Source organism: Pan troglodytes, chromosome 17, assembly GCF_028858775.2.
Source record: "Pan troglodytes isolate AG18354 chromosome 17, NHGRI_mPanTro3-v2.0_pri, whole genome shotgun sequence".
Classification (NCBI taxonomy): domain Eukaryota; kingdom Metazoa; phylum Chordata; class Mammalia; order Primates; family Hominidae; genus Pan; species Pan troglodytes.
Window position 1 is genome coordinate 83,354,184 of NC_072415.2, and position 17,341 is coordinate 83,371,524.

Sequence of the window (17,341 nt, forward strand, 5' to 3'; positions counted from 1 at the left end):
ATCTGGATCCATCTTCCTTGTCTTTTCTATGGAGAAAGCCTTAATCTTGAAGGGAAATAGCGACAAAAAACTGTCACCTTGAGTCATTTATGGAAACCCATTGCAGCTCTGCGAAGGAAGCAGGAAGAAAAAGGTGTATGTGTTAATCTAGCACCACCTGAAAGGTGAGAGTGGTGCAAATGCCCATGAAGCCCAAATATGTTAGATGCAGGGATGCAGTATTGGACCAAGATTAAGTATTAATCAGGATATCAGAGAAAGCCTCTCTCCTTCTATTCCACCACCACCAGGCTAACAAGAATAGAGTGCATGGAGCTGGAAGAATAGTCACAGACAGATTCTTTTCAAGGTACAGCACAAAGAGAAAACCCAAAGTCAAGCTGTGAGCATACATTGATAAAATGACCTCAGCCAACCCAGCCCATATCCTAAACACATCACTGGATGAACCTGAAACATAAAAAACATTGAAAGTAACTACAATAACAATTCTCCAATGCAGACTGATTTCTAAGTTGATTAACGTAATCGCCTATACAAAGATCTAGCATTAGAAGAAATTATTTTCTCAATAAGAAACAGAAAACAAACTGGGAAATCATTTCTAGCAGACTACAAACATGTTAAAGAGTATTCTTCTAGTAGAAGAGATATCAGTCAGAAACACTACCAAACTTTTGAAGATGATGAATATGTTTATTACCTGGATTGTGACGACGATAACATGAGCATATACATATGTCCAGACTCACAAAATTTTATCCGTTAAATATCTTTATTTTTTTGAATACCAATTAAACCTCAATAAGGGTGAAGAAAAAGAAACTTGGATCTACACAAAAGATAAATAGCACTGGAAATGGGAAAAAATGAAAGTAATAAATGTATTTCTTCTGATTTTAATTGTTTTAAAAATACTGACATTGTTATAGCAAAAATAATAAAAATACATTCTGTGTGTATACATTCGTAAAGGTAAAACATGACAAAATGAACATGAAGGATGAGAGGGAGACGTTATGAGTACAGGGAAAAGTGAGGAAAAGTATAGGGTTTACCTCGTTTCTAATCTCAGTGTTGTATTTTATTGCTTATATCTAGTGTTGTAAGATGTTTACTCTTTGTTTTCATTAGTTTTCTATTTCTGTATGACAATATTACCACAAATTTAGCAGCTTATAACAACCCCCATTTATTGTCTCACAATTCCATGGGACAGAAGTTTACACATGATATTACTGAATTCTCTGCTTACAAGAATAAGGTTAAAATATCTGTCAGGCTGAAATCTCAACTCGAGCTTGGGGTGCTTTTCTAGGCTCATTCAATCTGTTGGAAAAATTCGTCTTTGTGGTTTTAGGACTGAGGTCCTCATTCCCAGCTTGCTGACAACTGGACACTGTTTTCTGCTCCTAAATGCCACTAATATTCCTTGCCACATGGACCCCTCTATCTTCCAAATCAGCAACAGAAAATTTCCCTTGCATCAAATCCATTCCACACTTTGAATCTCTTTCCAAACTAAAAGCTCAGACTTTTAAAAGTCTCACTTGATTGTTAGGACCCCTAAAGATAATTTCCCTTTCTTAAGGTCAACTGATTTGGGAGTTTAATTTTAATTATATCTGTAAAGTCCCTTCACAGCAAACCCTTAGATTCATATTTGAATAACTGGTAGAAGTTATGTGCATACCAGGAGACAGGTTATCATAGGGACCAACTTGGAGTTTTTCCATGACAACATGTAAAATGGTAAATTATTTCACTATAGACTCTGACAAATGAAATATATATATATATATATATATTGTAAAGTCTATAGAAAACAACAAAAATGTTTTGAAAAGGTGAAAAAGGAAATAGATTATGTTAACAATTTTTAAATATTCAATAAAATATTCAATAAATTAAAAAAACAAAGTCTGATGCTCTAAGCTGCTGAAATTTTGGAGTATTTGGTATGCAGAAAGTGAATAAACACAACATGTTTACATCAAGACACTTCACCTGGGAATTTTGCACCTGGACTACATTAGTTTGACATTTATTGAGCAACTTTGGTATTTTTCCATCAGCACACAAAGAGGAAACTTCTAAGAAAAATTCTGACACACCCACTACTTTTTTTCAAGTAAGGATAAAGAATTATTGATAATGTTGCTTACAAGTCACTAAATTCCTTCTTGACATGAGAGCCCTTTCTCTTTGGTTTAAGTGACTGAAATAGCTGTGCTTCTCCTGACCAAATCACCTCTTATGGTGTTTCATGACATTGCAATGAATTAAGTAGCTGAATAATTCTGTCACTCTTTGTTGGCTGCTGCTTCTTTTCTTTCTTTCCAACTTTTATTTTAGGTTCAGGGGATGCATGTGTAGGTTTGTTACATGGGTAAATTGCTTGTTGCAGAGGTTTGGTGTACAGATGATTTTATCACCCAGGTAGTGAGTGTATCCCATTGGTAATAAGTAGTTTTTTTGTTCCTCTTTCTCCTCCCACCCTCCACCCTCATGTAGGCTCCAGTGTCCAACCACTTCTTCTGTTGGCTTCTGAGAAGCAATGTCTAGCTATCTGAAAGCAGTCTGGGATACTCAACTTACCGTGAGTTTTTCCTGTTTATCCAAACCTTCATTTTCTCTTTCCCAAGTTTGTTCATTTACTCACTTTAACCTTATTCCATTCTATAGGGAAGTACATATTGCCATAAACCCTCTTGGAAACAAAGTCATTAAAATAGGCAAATAATAAAAGGAAGATTATAATTAGGCCAAAGAAATGATCATACATTAGTTACTGAATAGGGAAAGAATGGAAAAATATGGTCCTCAAATCACATAAACCCACAGACTGCTAATCTTTATGTTACTAAAGTTAAACATTTCACCTGCAGCATCAATACTCTTAAGTATAGCTGGATGTCTGGCAGTGTCAATATGATATGAAAACCTGATAGAAACAAACAAACCTGGACCCCTCCCTGCACGTACAGAATCAGAACTGTAGTCCTCTTCACAAATGACTCATATGCATCTAGTTTACTTAGTCTGAAGTTTGTAAAAAGGTGCCATCTGATGTTTTCTAGTGTCTTTCCTAGTATGATTGAAACAGCAGCTAAGGAATAAAATGCATTCATCACTGGAAATCTATTCGAGATATAAGAAAGATGTTATATGAAGTGATAAAGTATACCAAAAAGCAACACAGTGAAAAAGGAAACTATAATAAACTTTAAGTAGTTAATAACTGATTGCTTAAAATGTATAATTATTACTTTATGTGCTTTACTGGTTTTATCTCATGGAATCCTTACATAGAGGTATGTGTTAGATTCCATAGATAGCCACCAGTTTTATGAAAGAAAAAAGAAAAGCAGAATGATTAAGCGACTTGTCTAGAGATTACACAATTTGTAGAAACCTTGATTCACAAGTCCTGAACACTTTGCCAGAGCATGTAAAAGACTTACTGACTCTTCTTAACTGACAGAGTAATTGGATTTTTATCACTTATAGCTGCCTATTTTCCATTTATTCTGAATCAGTTCAAATCTTAATAGCAAGTACAATATTAATTTGAAAACAGTGCACATATCAGGAATCATAAGCACATTCTTTGCATATGTTGAGGTCAAGAAACCAAATTTTAGGAACCACTTAAAATTACAAATTTGCTTTTCATCTTTGGGCTGTGTCATTAAGGTTTTTGGACTTCTTCTGCTTAACTCTATCTTGTAGCTGTTGGACCAGAGATTGTTGTCTAAGAACCATTCCTCTCGAAATATTACAAATCTATATGTAGTGCTATCTTAACAAGTGCTTTAATGCCTTGAATGTTCAGTTTATTCTTTGGTCCTATCATTAGTTAACTTCTTATTATGGAAGGACTAGGATCAAAATCCTGATGTATTATAAATCAAAACTGAACTTCAGTATTTTTGGGGGAGAAAGGCACTAAGTATACTCAACTCTACCATAACGCATCCAAAAATATATTCAGGTCTTCTTTCTAACAAATGACTCTAAAACTAGTCTTGTAAAAGGAATATAAGTTTTAACAGAAGTCAGTATAAATCAAATGTATGTAAATAAATTGAGTAGCAGCTGCATATACACAATATTTCAATTTTTACTTCACATATTATGTGGTTTCAAAAGATTTTATTACATATACATACTATAATGTTTTTATGATTTTTGTTTGCCATTTTGATTGAATTGTCATTATGATAAAAACTTAATATTAAAATTTGGTTTATATTCTTATGTATAGGCTTCAGATTGATTTCTTAAAGTGAAATTTTTATGCAAACAATATATATCTAATTATTTTAATTCCTAGACAAATATTCTTCCAGAAATATTATATGAAATGTCACTCCAAATCAGTGTGTCTAAGTGATTCGATCCTCCATTGACAGCCGTTAGTGAGTATTAGTTTCCTAAGTTTCTGACAATTTGATGAGAAAAAGTATCTCATTTGAATTTGCATGCCTTTGGTTTCTAATGAGACTACACTTGTAAGCATCTTGTAAGAATACTTCTTGGACAATTTTATGACTGCTTTTCTTAATTGTTGAAAACATTAAATCTTATCATTTTGTTATGTAATTTATATAATTTAATTGAGATATATATGTACATATTCAAGTCATATATATTGCAAATATTTCCCAGTTAGTCATTTGTGATGTTATTCTGTTTATATAAATTTATGTTTATCTTTCACTGAGGCATAACTTCTATAAAATGCAAAAATATTAAGTACATAGCCTGAAGAATTCTTACCAAATCAAGATTTGTACCAAATTAATATGCCAATATAATTGCTATGTGATTCAATATGCAGAATATATAGAATCATTTGTGTGTGCTTTGAAGTTATCCAGTATGTATATATGATAGTTTCAGCACAGTTTATTGCATAGAATGTTGTTTCCTCATTAGTTACATGGTGTCATTTCTTGTAAATCAAATCACCATGTAAGCCTGGGTCTGTCTCTGGACTCCCAGTTGGTCTATTTATCCTTCCTCACACCAATGGTCTTAGTTATTGCTGTTCTATAGTATTTTTAAAAATCTAGTAAAGTTTGTATTCCAATTTTATTCTTCTTCAGAATGGTCTTTCTATTCCTGACCCATTCTATTACTAAATTTGACATGATGGTTAATAAGTCACATACATATGAATTCTTATCTGCATCTGAATATGTTTGAGGTAATGCAGATGGGATGGAGGGAAAAGTAATGGGTTAAGGGAGAAAAACATTCTGGCAGAACATTAAAATAGAAAATATTTAGTACTGAAAGTGTGGCCATTTTAATTGTCTTTTTTAAGTTATATTTTAGCAAACATGCATTAAATTCGAAATAAGAAAAGAATAATCTAAAAACTGTATTTCCCTTTCTAAAAATACACCTCCCAGAGATATAATCCTTCATTACTAAGTAGCTGTGAATAGAATTCAGTATTCCTTCTTCATTCCTGGCATTCAAGTTCCTAGAAGCGATTTGCTCTATGATATGGCATACAGAGATACGTTATAAATGAGTACACAGTTGAGATCATGAATCCAAACATGTCATTGTACTTTTTGGCAAGGGACAGATAAATGTTAATCATCACATCCAGTTTGCCAAGCAAAGAGACCAAAATAGAAAGAATGTAATTACATATTTGTGAGTTAGATAACACCACAGCAGTCCCCTCTAGGATGGTGGAGGCAAACGTGGCCAATCCCTGTTTATCTCTGCCAATGTTTATTTATTTGTCAGTTGGTTCCCTGGCAGTCAGTAAGGTAATGGGCATACAATCAGGAAATGGAGATAAATATTTCAAATTTCAAGTCCCTTGAATGCTTAGTGAAATTAAAACACCTGAAGAAAAAAAAAGGAAAACACTTTGACATGAATAATTGGGAAAAACAGACTGGCTGAGTTCCATGAGAGGAATGCTTGCCATAGGTATGTCCCCGGTTGCCTACCTGTCCCGTAAACTGCCTCTTTTGATCCCACTGCCTGATTGGTCAGCTTGGCACCCATAACAGCACCTACCTTCCATAGAATGGATTGATCTTACATGTTAGGTCAAGGCCATCTAGAAAAAAATCAACAAGAGGGTACTTAATTATCCCTAGATATTGGTGAGTGTGGACTTTATAAGCCTGGATGCCCACGTTGAAGATAAAATAACTCTAAGATAATGAATGGAGAATTCTCAAAACCTGTAATAAATTAGTCATTTGAAAGTAAAAAGAGGGATGAAGAGAGGGCAATTTCTTGCCAATACCTCAATAGGATAACATTAAGGCAGAGATCTCCTTCTGAAGCTACATGAATGGTTAAAGCAAAAATGCCTTTTAATCACTGCACGTGTCCTCTAATGGGGAAAAAACAAAATTATTTTGGGAATACATAAAAATTTCAGAACACATAGGGGTTGGGAATCCAAATTGGAATACAATCAGGAAAATGTGCAACCTGGTAGATATCTGAATCCTAATTTCACAGAAGCTGCATTCTGTCCAATGTGGTGTCAAACTTTTAAACTGTAGGTTTCAGTGAATGATTGTAACAGTCTGCCTTAGCGATGTCATAAAAACTTTGGAGTAAAGACTAGGATGATGGGAAAATAGACAGATTATAGCTCATAATCCAAAATAAAGAAGTCTTATTCTACACTGTTAGATCTATCCTCCTAGGACAATTTTATTCGCAAATAGAGAAATGGATAAATTAAAACAACCATCCTGTTTTGGCTAATTTTTATTCTTGCCAGTATCTCCTCAACCTTTAAGAAGTTAAGGTGAGAAAAAAAGAATTCTAAGATGCTGCTTCTACAGAGTTGCTACAGGAAGAGGGATGGATAACTGATTAATAAAAAATAAAGCCAGAAATCTGCTTTGAAAAATTAATCCATGCCACTCCCCAAGAGTTTGTATTAAGAGGTTAACGTTGGTTAATTCCAACAAGCATTATGCCAGGAGCATTCCCTAGGTGGGTCCCTCTGTGCCATCTTCTTCAGTACCATGAAATATCGTTCCGCTTTCCCAATAAAAAAACTGACAGACATTTTGAAACACTTAAATCTTCCTCAACAAGTAACACTCTTCTAACATCAAAGATAATTCTTGCTAATTGCTCTGGGAAGAATTAACCCTTAAATCAGAAAGCCCTCTGAGGCAAAATTCTGAAAAATTCACTCTTATGTAGTTTCAGGAATCAGTTGGTGAAAAAACAGGAGAAGATGTTTGGCCATAAGATAAATGTCTATATCTTTCTCTGTTCATTCTGCAGAAGATCCCTTCTTCCTGATATTATAAAAAGAAGTGAACTAAAAGAAAACAATAAATATAAGATAGTTCAAAACTTAAGGGATGAAAACCAACTAAATAAAAAAATGATGACAAAATAAAGAATGATATGAAGTATAAAATTAAATAGTTAAATAGAGATACTGAATTTATTAAACCTAAATTCAGTATCTATTTATTTATTAAAACTAAATTCAGTAATTTAAAATAAAAGCTCATGTACGAAGAAAAACACAAATAAAAAGTAGACTAAATAAATGAGTTTCAAGATCAGTGATAAAAAATGTAAAATGCCACAAGTCAACTACTTTGAGAAAATAAAATGAGCTGCAAACACAGAATGTAAATAATTAAAATAATTCATAATAAAATGAATAATAATAAACACTTTTTAAAGTAACACAGATTATAGTAAAGAGACTTAATAGATTTTAAAGAAACAAAACACCACATATAAAACTTAAAGAATAAAAAATATAGTTAAAATTAGTAAAAAGTAAGAAACTGATAAAATTGAGATCATATAAATAAATGGAATGAGTATTATTTTCATTTCTTGAAATTTATCGTTAAGTTACACTTCCATAAATTAAAGTAAAAAAAGGTTTTTCTGTAAAACATTAACATTTATGTAAATGTAAAACCATATTTCCTCTTCAACTTAACCACTACATGTTATAGAATACATTTATATATAAGTACATGTGATAAATACATGGGTGTGGGTATTTATGGAGAAATAGAATGTTAGTGGAATTCACAGAAGAATGAGACCAAAACGAAAATAACTGAATAAAATAAAACGGAATGTAAAAGGCGACTTTAATGGACCTATGGCATACTATACGTTATGAATAGTATATGATGAACTCAGAAATGCTCTTCAGGATCGATCAAGTGATTTATGCTTACAGTGTATTCGTCCTTTTAAATTAATGTGTACCGATTATTCTATTTGTTTGAGTTGACAAATATAAACTGCAAATATCTTGTACAATACGATGCCTTGAAATGTGTACACATTGTGAAATAGTTAAATTGAATTAATTCACATCTGCATTACATCACATATTTATAAAAAACTGTGATGATAATACTTATTATACTGTCTACTTTTTAAAGCAATCTTCAAGAATACAATACATTGTTATTTACTATAGTCACCGTGGTATATTATACAATAGATCTCTTGAACTTACTCCTCCTATATAATTGAAATTGTGTATCCTTTGACCAATATCTCCCCACTCCTCTCTCCATCTCTCATCTCTTACTAACCACCACTCTACTTTCTACTCTATGAGTTCAACTTTTTGGATTCCACGCAGAAGTGAGATCATGGGGTCTTTGTCTTTCTGTGCCTGGATTATATCTTTTAACATCATGTCCTCCAGGTTCATCCATATTGTTGCAAAAGAAATTATTTCCTTCTTCTCTAAGGCTAAATAGTATTCCAGTCTGTCTATATACCACTTTTTCTTTATTCATTCATACACTGATGGACATTTAGACTGATTCATTATCTTAGCACATAAATAATTTATTATATAAATATGCCAAAATATGTGCATGTATAATTGATTCTGGATTGTATAAATGTTTTATATAATCAAAAAAAGAAAGTACAAAAATATTTTTTAAAGAAACTCTAAAATTGAATAAAAAATAGAAGATCAGAAGAGATAAAAAATTTGATAATATACCTTTACTAAAAAATTAATGAAGTCAAATAAATTTGTGATACATATTTTCATGATGTATTATAAGATATAAAGGACTGCAAAGAGTATTTAACTTCATCTAATGGGTTTTTTTTAAATAGTATTTTTGCAGAAATTCTGCAATTTATTTTTTGAATCTCTGAAACTAATATAGCACAGAGTAAATGAGAAAATACTTTTTGCTGATGGGAATTCAAGTTGTAACTATGGGTGTAGAAAGATATCAATATGAAATTTTAAAAAGAAAAAGAGTGCACTGTGGTATTAGATTTGAATTTGAGATATCAATATGCACTTATAATATCTTAAAATAAAACATGTTTCCTATTTTGGTGCACTGAAAAATCTGGGCTCAGTGATCCCAGATCATGTCCAGATCTTAATTTTTTAAATACCATTCCTCATTAAAAGGAAACATGGCTTCTTGTTAAAATGTCTGCATCTATATAGGGGGCAGTGAAAGTTTGTGAGTCTCAACATCTTGTTTTGACAAAAAGAATTAAAGTGCAAACATACAGATGGTGTAGTTTCAACAGAAAACAGGAACCAGCCAAATTTGAGTACACTTGAATATCAGAAAGAATATTGATGACACTGATTTATTTCTTTCTAAATGTCTGAGTTCACACTGACTCATAAGAAGTCCAGAGAGGGGAAGAGGTAGGAAAGAATGTGTTACACAGAAAAATTTCACCTAACTACGTGTAAAAAAGAAAAAAAAAGGAGTATTGTACCATCACTTTTACAACTATTAATGGAGTAATCGATAAAGAAAGGGATTGCTAATAACCATCAGCTGAAGGTATTTTAAGGAACAGGATCTCAAAGTATCACCTTATCAATACAAAGTACCAGCCTGATAATTACAAAGGAACTTTGCAATGTAAATGTCTGATGGACAACATATTAGCCAAGTGATCAACATATCATCAATTTACTGGGACAAACTGACATTAAAACCCTCCAGATGGTACGAATTGAGATGCTCTCCATATTACATATGAAGAATATTTTCACAAAAATAATATCTTTAACCTTTGGTTTTGTTTTTTTTTTCACGAGAAAACAGTTATAAAAGATGCAAATTGTGCAGCAGTCGGTACTAGTCTAGGCACCTCAAAAATATCAATGTCACGAAACATTTTTTAAAATGTAGGTTTGTGTTCCAGGATAAAAATTGAAGAAATTTGAGAACAAAATGTCATGTGTGATCCTTGATTTTTGAAAAATATAACTTTTAAAGATATTTCCAATTGTGAAAAAATATGAGCAGTGTAATAGTATTGCTAAATCAAGGTTAAACATTTAGTGTTGATAATGTTATCGTGGTTATATTGGAAAATGTTATTTTTAGTTGATACTTGCTGAAGTTTTAGGAATGTAATGTCACAATGTCTACAATTTATTTTCAAATGGTTCAGAAAGCACATACACAATGGAAATATATTTTTAAATGCCTACAGTTGAAGAATCTAGGTGAAGGCAATTGTACATTTTCCTGCTCATCCAACTCACATTTAAGTTCTCAATTGCTCAATATAAGAAGTTGGGGGAAAACAGAAATGAAAAGCCTGAATACTCCTACAGCCACTAATTAAATTTATTCTACTTCTCCAAACCTCAAACATGCAAAACATGCAACAGGCATAAAGGCAAATTCTTTCAGATTTTCTGTAAGCAAATACATTTGACCCTTGAACAACACAGGTCTGAACTGTGTAAGTCCACTTTTGCGCAGATTTTCTTCTGCCTCTGGCACCCCTGAGACAGAAAGACCAATCCTTCCTCTTCCTCCTTCTCGGTCTACTCAACATGAGGACAATAAGGATGAAGACCTTCATAATAATCCGCTTCTACTTAATAAATACTAAACATATATATTTTATTTTGCTTATATTTTCTTAATGACATTTTCTTTTCTCTAGCTTACTTTATTGAAAGAATACAGTGTATAATACACATAACATACAACATACGTGTTAACTGTTTATGTTATTGGTAAGGCTTCCAGTCAACAGCTGGCTATTAGTCATTAAGTGTTTAGGAATTCAAAGCTTACACAGGGATTTTCAACTGTAGAAGAGGTCAGAGCTCCCCTAAACTTCACGTTGTTTAAGGGTCAATTTTACTTCCAAATCCATATACTTCAAGAGAACAGAAAAAGAGAAATGTTGCTTCTCAACAATTTTTATGTTACTTAAATTCTTAATGGAAAAACTTAAGAAATAGTATGAGATTTTAAATTAGGCTCTACCACTCATGAATATAAATGTAAATATTGTCAGGCCTCTGAGCCCAAGCCAAGCCATCGCATCCCCTGTGACTTGCATGTATACACCCAGATGGCCTGAAGTAACTGAAGAATCATAAAAGAAGTGAAAAGGCCCTGCCCCGCCTTAACTGATGACATTCCACCATTATGATTTGTTCCTGCCCCACCTTAACTGAGTGATTAACCCTGTGAATTTCCTTCTCCTGGCTCAGAAGCTCCCCCACTGAACACCTTGTGACTCCCGCCCCTGCCCACCAGAGAACAACCCCCTTTGACTGTAATTTTCCATTACCTTCCCAAATCCTATAAAACGGCCCCACCCCTATCTCCCTTCGCTGACTCTCTTTTCGGACTCAGCCTGCTTGCTCCCAGGTGAAATAAACAGCCATGTTGCTCACACAAAGCCTGTTTGGTGGTCTCTTCACAGGGACACGCATGAAATTTGGTGCCGTGACTCAGATCGGGGGACCTCCCTTAGGAGATCAATCCCCTGTCCTCCTGTTCTTTGCTCCGTGAGAAAGATCCACCTATGACCTCAGGTCCTCAGACCGACCAGCCCAAGAAACATCTCACCAATTTTAAATCAGGTAAGCGGCCTCTTCTTACTCTCTTCTCCAACCTCTCTCACTGTCCCTCAACCACTTTCTCCTTTCCACTCTTCAATCTCTCCCTTCTCTTAATTTCAATTCCTTTCATTTTCTGGGAGAGACAAAGGAGACACGTTTTATCCACGGACCCAAAACTCCGGCGCCGGTCACGGACTGGGAAGGCAGCCTTCCCTTGGTGTTTAATCATTGCAGGGACGCCTGATTATACACCCACATTTCAAGGGTGTCAGACCACGCAGGGACACCTGCCTTGGTCCTTCACCCTTAGCGGCAAGTCCCGCTTTTCTGGGGAAGGGGCAAGTATCTCAACCCCTTCTCTCCTTGTCTCTACCCCTTCTCTGGTTTCCTGGGGCAGGGGCAAGTACCCCTCAACCCCTTCTCCTTCACCCTTAGCCGCAAGTCCCGCTTTCCTGGGGCAGGGGCAAATACCCCTCAACCCCTTCTCCTTCACCCTTAGCCGCAAGTCCCGCTTTCCTGGGGCAGGGGCAAGTACCGCTCAACCCCTTCTCCTTCACCCTTAGCTGCAAGTCCCACTTTCCTAGGGGGCAAGAACCCCCCCCCCCAATCGCTTATTTCCACACCCCAACCTCTTATCTCTGTGCCCCAATCCCTTATTTCCGCACCATGACCTCTTATCTCTGTGACCCAATCCCTTATTTCCGTGCCCCAACCCCTTCTCTGCTTTTCTGGAGGGCAAGAACCCCCTACCCCTTCTCCGTGTCTCTACTCTTGTCTGGGCTTGCCTCCTTCACTATGGGCAAGCTTCCACCTTCCATTCCTCCTCCTTCTCCCTTAGCCTATATTCTTAAGAACTTAAAACCTCTTCAACTCACACCTGACCTAAAACCTAAATGCCTTATTTTCTTCTGCAATGCCGCTTGACCCCAATACAAACTCAACAGTAGTTCCAAATAGCCAGAAAATGGCACTTTGAATTTTTCCATCCTGCAAGATCTAAATAATTCTTGTCGTAAAATAGGCAAATGGTCTGAGGTGCCTGACATCCAGGCATTCTTTTACACATCAGTCCCTTCCTAGTCTCTGTGCCCAGTGCAACTCGTCCCAAATCTTCCTTCTTTCCCTCCCGCCTGTCCCCTCATTACCAACCCCAAGCGTCGCTGAGTCTTTCTAATCTTCCTTTTCTACAGACCCATCTGACCTCTCCCTTCCTCCCCAGGCAGAGCTAGGTCCCAATTCTTCCTCAGCCTCCGCTCCTCCACCCTATAATCCTTTTATCACCTCCCCTCCTCACACCTGGTCCGGCTTGCAGTTTTGTTCCGTGACTAGCCCTCCCCCACCTGCCCAGCAATTTACTCTTAAAAAGCCAAAGGCATAGTCAAGGTTAATGCTCCTTTTTCTTTATCCCAAATCAGATAGCGTTTAGGCTTTTTCATCAAATATAAAAATCCAGCCCCGTTTATGGCTCGTTTGGCAGCAACCCTGAGACGCTTTACAGCCCTAGACCCTAAAAGGTCAAAAGGCCGTCTTATTCTCAATATACATTTTATTACCCAATCTGCTCCCGACATTAAATAAAACTCCAAAAATTAAATTCCGGCCCTCAAACGCCACAACAGGATTTAATTAACCTCGCCTTCAAGGTGTACAATAACAGAAAAAAGTTGCAATTCCTTGCCTCCACTGTGAGACAAACCCCAGCCACATCTCCAGCACACAAGAACTTCCAAACGCCTGAACCGCAGCGGCCAGGCGTTCCTCCAGAACCTCCTCCCCCAGGAGCTTGCTACACGTGCCGGAAATCTGGCCACCAGGCCAAGGACTGCCCGCAGCCCAGGATTCCTCCTAAGCCACGTCCCATCTGTGTGGGACCCCACTGGAAATTGGACTGTTCAACTCTCCTGGCAGCCACTCCCAGAGCCCCTGGAACTCTGGCCCAAGGCTCTCTGACTGACTCCTTCCCAGATCTTCTCGGCTTAGCAGCTGAAGACTGACACTGCCCGATCGCCTCGGAAGCCCCCTAGACCATCACGGACGCCGAGCTTCGGGTAACTCTCACAGTGGAAGGTAAGCCCGTCCCCTTCTTAATCAATACGGAGGCTACCCACTCCACATTACCTTCTTTTCAAGGGCCTGTTTCCCTTGCCTCCTTAACTGTTGTGGGTATTGACGGCCAGGCTTCTAAACCTCTTAAAACTCCCCAACTCTGTGCCAACTTAGACAATACTCTTTTAAGCACTCCTTTTTAGTTATCCCCACCTGCCCAGTTCCCTTATTAGGCTGAGACACTTTAACTAAATTACCTGCTTCCCTGACTATCCTGGACTACAGCTATATCTCATTGCCGCCCTTCTTCCCAATCCAAAGCCTCCTTTGCGTCCTCCTCTTGTATCCCCCCACCTTAACCCACAAGTATAAGATACCTCTACTCCCTCCTTGGCGACTGATCATGCACCCCTTACCATCTCAGCAAAACCTAATCACCCTTACCCCACTCAACGCCAATATCCCATCCCACAGCACGCTTTAAAAAGATAAAAGCCTGTTATCACTCGCCTGCTACAGCATGGCCTTTCAAAGCCTATAAACTCTCCTTACAATTCTCCCATTTTACCTGTCCTAAAACCAGACAAGCCTTACAAGTTAGTTCAGGATCTGCGCCTTATCAACCAAATTGTTTTGCTTATCCACCCCGTGGTGCCAAACCCATATACTCTCCTATCCTCAATACCTGCCTGTATAACCCATTATTCTGTTCTAGATCTCAAACATGCTTTTTTACTATTCCTTTGCACCCTTAATCCCAGCCTCTCTTCACTTTCACTTGGACTGACCCTGACACCCATCAAGCTCAGCAAATTACCTAGGCTGTACTGCTGCAAAGCTTCACAGACAGCCCCCATTACTTCAATCAAGCCCAAATTTCTTCCTCATCTGTTACCTATCTCGGTATAATTCTCATAAAAACACACGTGCTCTCCCTGCCAATCGTGTCCTACTGATCTCTCAAACCCCAGCACCTTCTACAAAACAACAACTCCTTTCCTTCCTAGGCATGGTTAGCATGGTCAGAATTCTTACAGAAGAGCCAGGACCACACCCTGTAGCCTTTCTGCCCAAACAACTTGACCTTCCTGTTTTAGCCTAGCCCTCATGTCTGCGTGCAGCGGCTGCCGCTGCTTTAATACTGTTAGAGGCCCTAAAAATCACAAACTTGCTCAACTACATTTCTCATAACTTCCAAAATCTATTTTCTTCCTCATACCTGACACATATACTTTCTGCTCCCCGGCTCCTGCAGCTGTACTCACTCTTTAAGTCCCACAATTACCATTGTTCCTGGCCCGGACTTCAATCTGGCCTCCCACATTATTCCTGATACCACACCTGACCCCCATGACTGTATCTCTCTGATCCACCTGATATTCACCCCATTTCCCCATATTTTCTTCTTTCCTGTTCCTCACCTTGATCACGCTTGATTTATTGATGGCAGTTCCACCAGGCCTAATCGCCACACACCAGCAAAGGCAGGCTATGCTACAGTACAAGCCACTAGCCCGCCTCTCAGAACCTCTCATTTCCTTTCCATCGTGGAAATCTATCCTCAAGGAAATAACTTCTCGGTGTTCCATCTGCTATTCTACTACTCCTCAGGGATTATTCAAGTCCCCTCCCTTCCCTACACATCAAGCTGGAGGATTTGCCCCCACCCAGGAATGGCAAATTAGCTTTACTCAACATGTCCCGAGTCAGGAAACTAAAATACCTCTTAGTCTAAATAGACACTTTCACTGAATAAGTAAAGGCCTTTCCTACAGGGTCTGAGAAGGCCACCACAGTCATTTCTTCCCTTCTGTCAGACATAATTCCTCAGTTTAGCCTTCCCACCTCTATACTGTCTGATAACAGACCAGCCTTTATTAGTCAAATCAGCCAAGCAGTTTTTCAGGCTCTTAGTATTCAGTGAAACCTTTATATCCCTTAGGGTCCTCCGTCTTCAAGAAAAGTAGAATGGACTAAAGGTCTTTTAAAAACACACCTCACCAAGCTCAGCCACCAACTTAAAAAGGACTGGACAATACTTTTACCACTTTCCCTTCTCAGAATTCAGGCCTGTCCTCGGAATGCTATAAGGTACAGCCCATTTGAGCTCCTGTATAGACGCTCCTTTTTATTAGGCCCCAGTCTCATTCCAGACACCAGACCAACTTAGACTGTGCCCCCCCAAAAAAACTTGTCATCCCTACTATCTTCAGTCTAGTCATACTCCTATTCACCGTTCTCAACTACTCATACATGCCCTGCTCTTTTTTACACTACAGGTTTACACTGTTTCTCCAAGCCATCACAGCTGATATCTCCTGGTGCTATCCCCCAACTGCCACTCTTAACTCTTGAAGTAAATAAATAATCTTGGCTGGCAGGACTATGCTGAATCTCCTTAGGCACTCTCAAATCAGATATCCTAGGTCCTCCCAATTCTTAGACCTTTTATACCTGTTTTTCTCCTTCTCTTATTCCATTTAGTTTTTCAATTCATATAAAACTGTGTCCAGGCCATCACCAATCATTCTATACGACAATTGTTTCTTCTAACAACCCCACAATATCACCCCTTACCACAGGATCTCCCTTCAGCTTAATCTCTCCCACTCTAGGTTCCCACACCGCCCCTAATCCTGCTTGAAGCAGCCCTGAGAAACATCGCCCATTCTCTCTCCATACCACCCCCAAAAATTTTTGCCGCCCTAATACTTCAACACTATTTTGTTTTATTTTTCTTATTAATATAAGAAGGCAGGAATGTCAGGCCTCTGAGCCCAAGCCAAGCCATCGCATCCCCTGTGACTTGCATGTATATGCCCAGATGGCCTGAAGTAACTGAAGAATCACAAAAGAAGTGAAAAGGCCCTGCCCCGCCTTAACTGATGACATTCCACCATTGTGATTTGTTCCTGCCCCACCTTAACTGAGTGATTAACCCTGTGAATTTCCTTCTCCTGGCTCAGAAGCTCCCCCACTGAGCACCTTGTGACCCCCGCCGCTGCCCACCAGAGAACAACCCCCTTTGACTGTAATTTTCCATTAACTTCCCAAATCCTATAAAACGGCCCCACCCCTATCTCCCTTCGCTGACTCTCTTTTCGGACTCAGCCCGCCTGCAGCCAGGTGAAATAAACAGCCATGTTGTTCACACAAAGCCTGTTTGATGGTCTCTTCACAGGGACGCACATGAAAAATATCTTAAACATAAGTTAGTAAGATGAATCCAGCAATGTATAATAAATTGGTAATATATTAAAACTAATTAGTTTCCTATCAAGAATGCAAGATTGTATATTATTAGAACAAATTCACTAATTCAAGATATTATCAAATTATAATAAAGATTACCTCAGTAGGTGCTGAAAAGGATTTAATATAACTTGGAATAAATTATTTAAAATAACATATAAACTAAATTTAGAAGAA

At 37.4% G+C, this 17,341-nt stretch overlaps 2 long non-coding RNA genes across 3 annotated transcripts in view; one reads left to right on the forward strand and one right to left on the reverse strand.

Moving 5' to 3' along the window:
• The window catches only part of LOC134808628 (uncharacterized), a 100,030-nt gene that overhangs the window by 28,401 nt on the left and 54,288 nt on the right, over window positions 1-17,341 (reverse strand). The window lies entirely within an intron of this gene.
• The window catches only part of LOC107969525 (uncharacterized), a 48,332-nt gene continuing 42,479 nt past the window's right edge, over window positions 11,489-17,341 (forward strand). Inside the window, exons 1-3 of one of the 2 annotated variants that reach the window (XR_010151995.1) lie at window positions 11,489-11,577; window positions 11,728-11,887; window positions 13,832-13,933. This is a non-coding gene — a long non-coding RNA (uncharacterized LOC107969525). The remainder of the gene's footprint in view (window positions 11,578-11,727; window positions 11,888-13,831; window positions 13,934-17,341) is intronic. The other variant, XR_010151996.1, reaches the window with a different exon arrangement.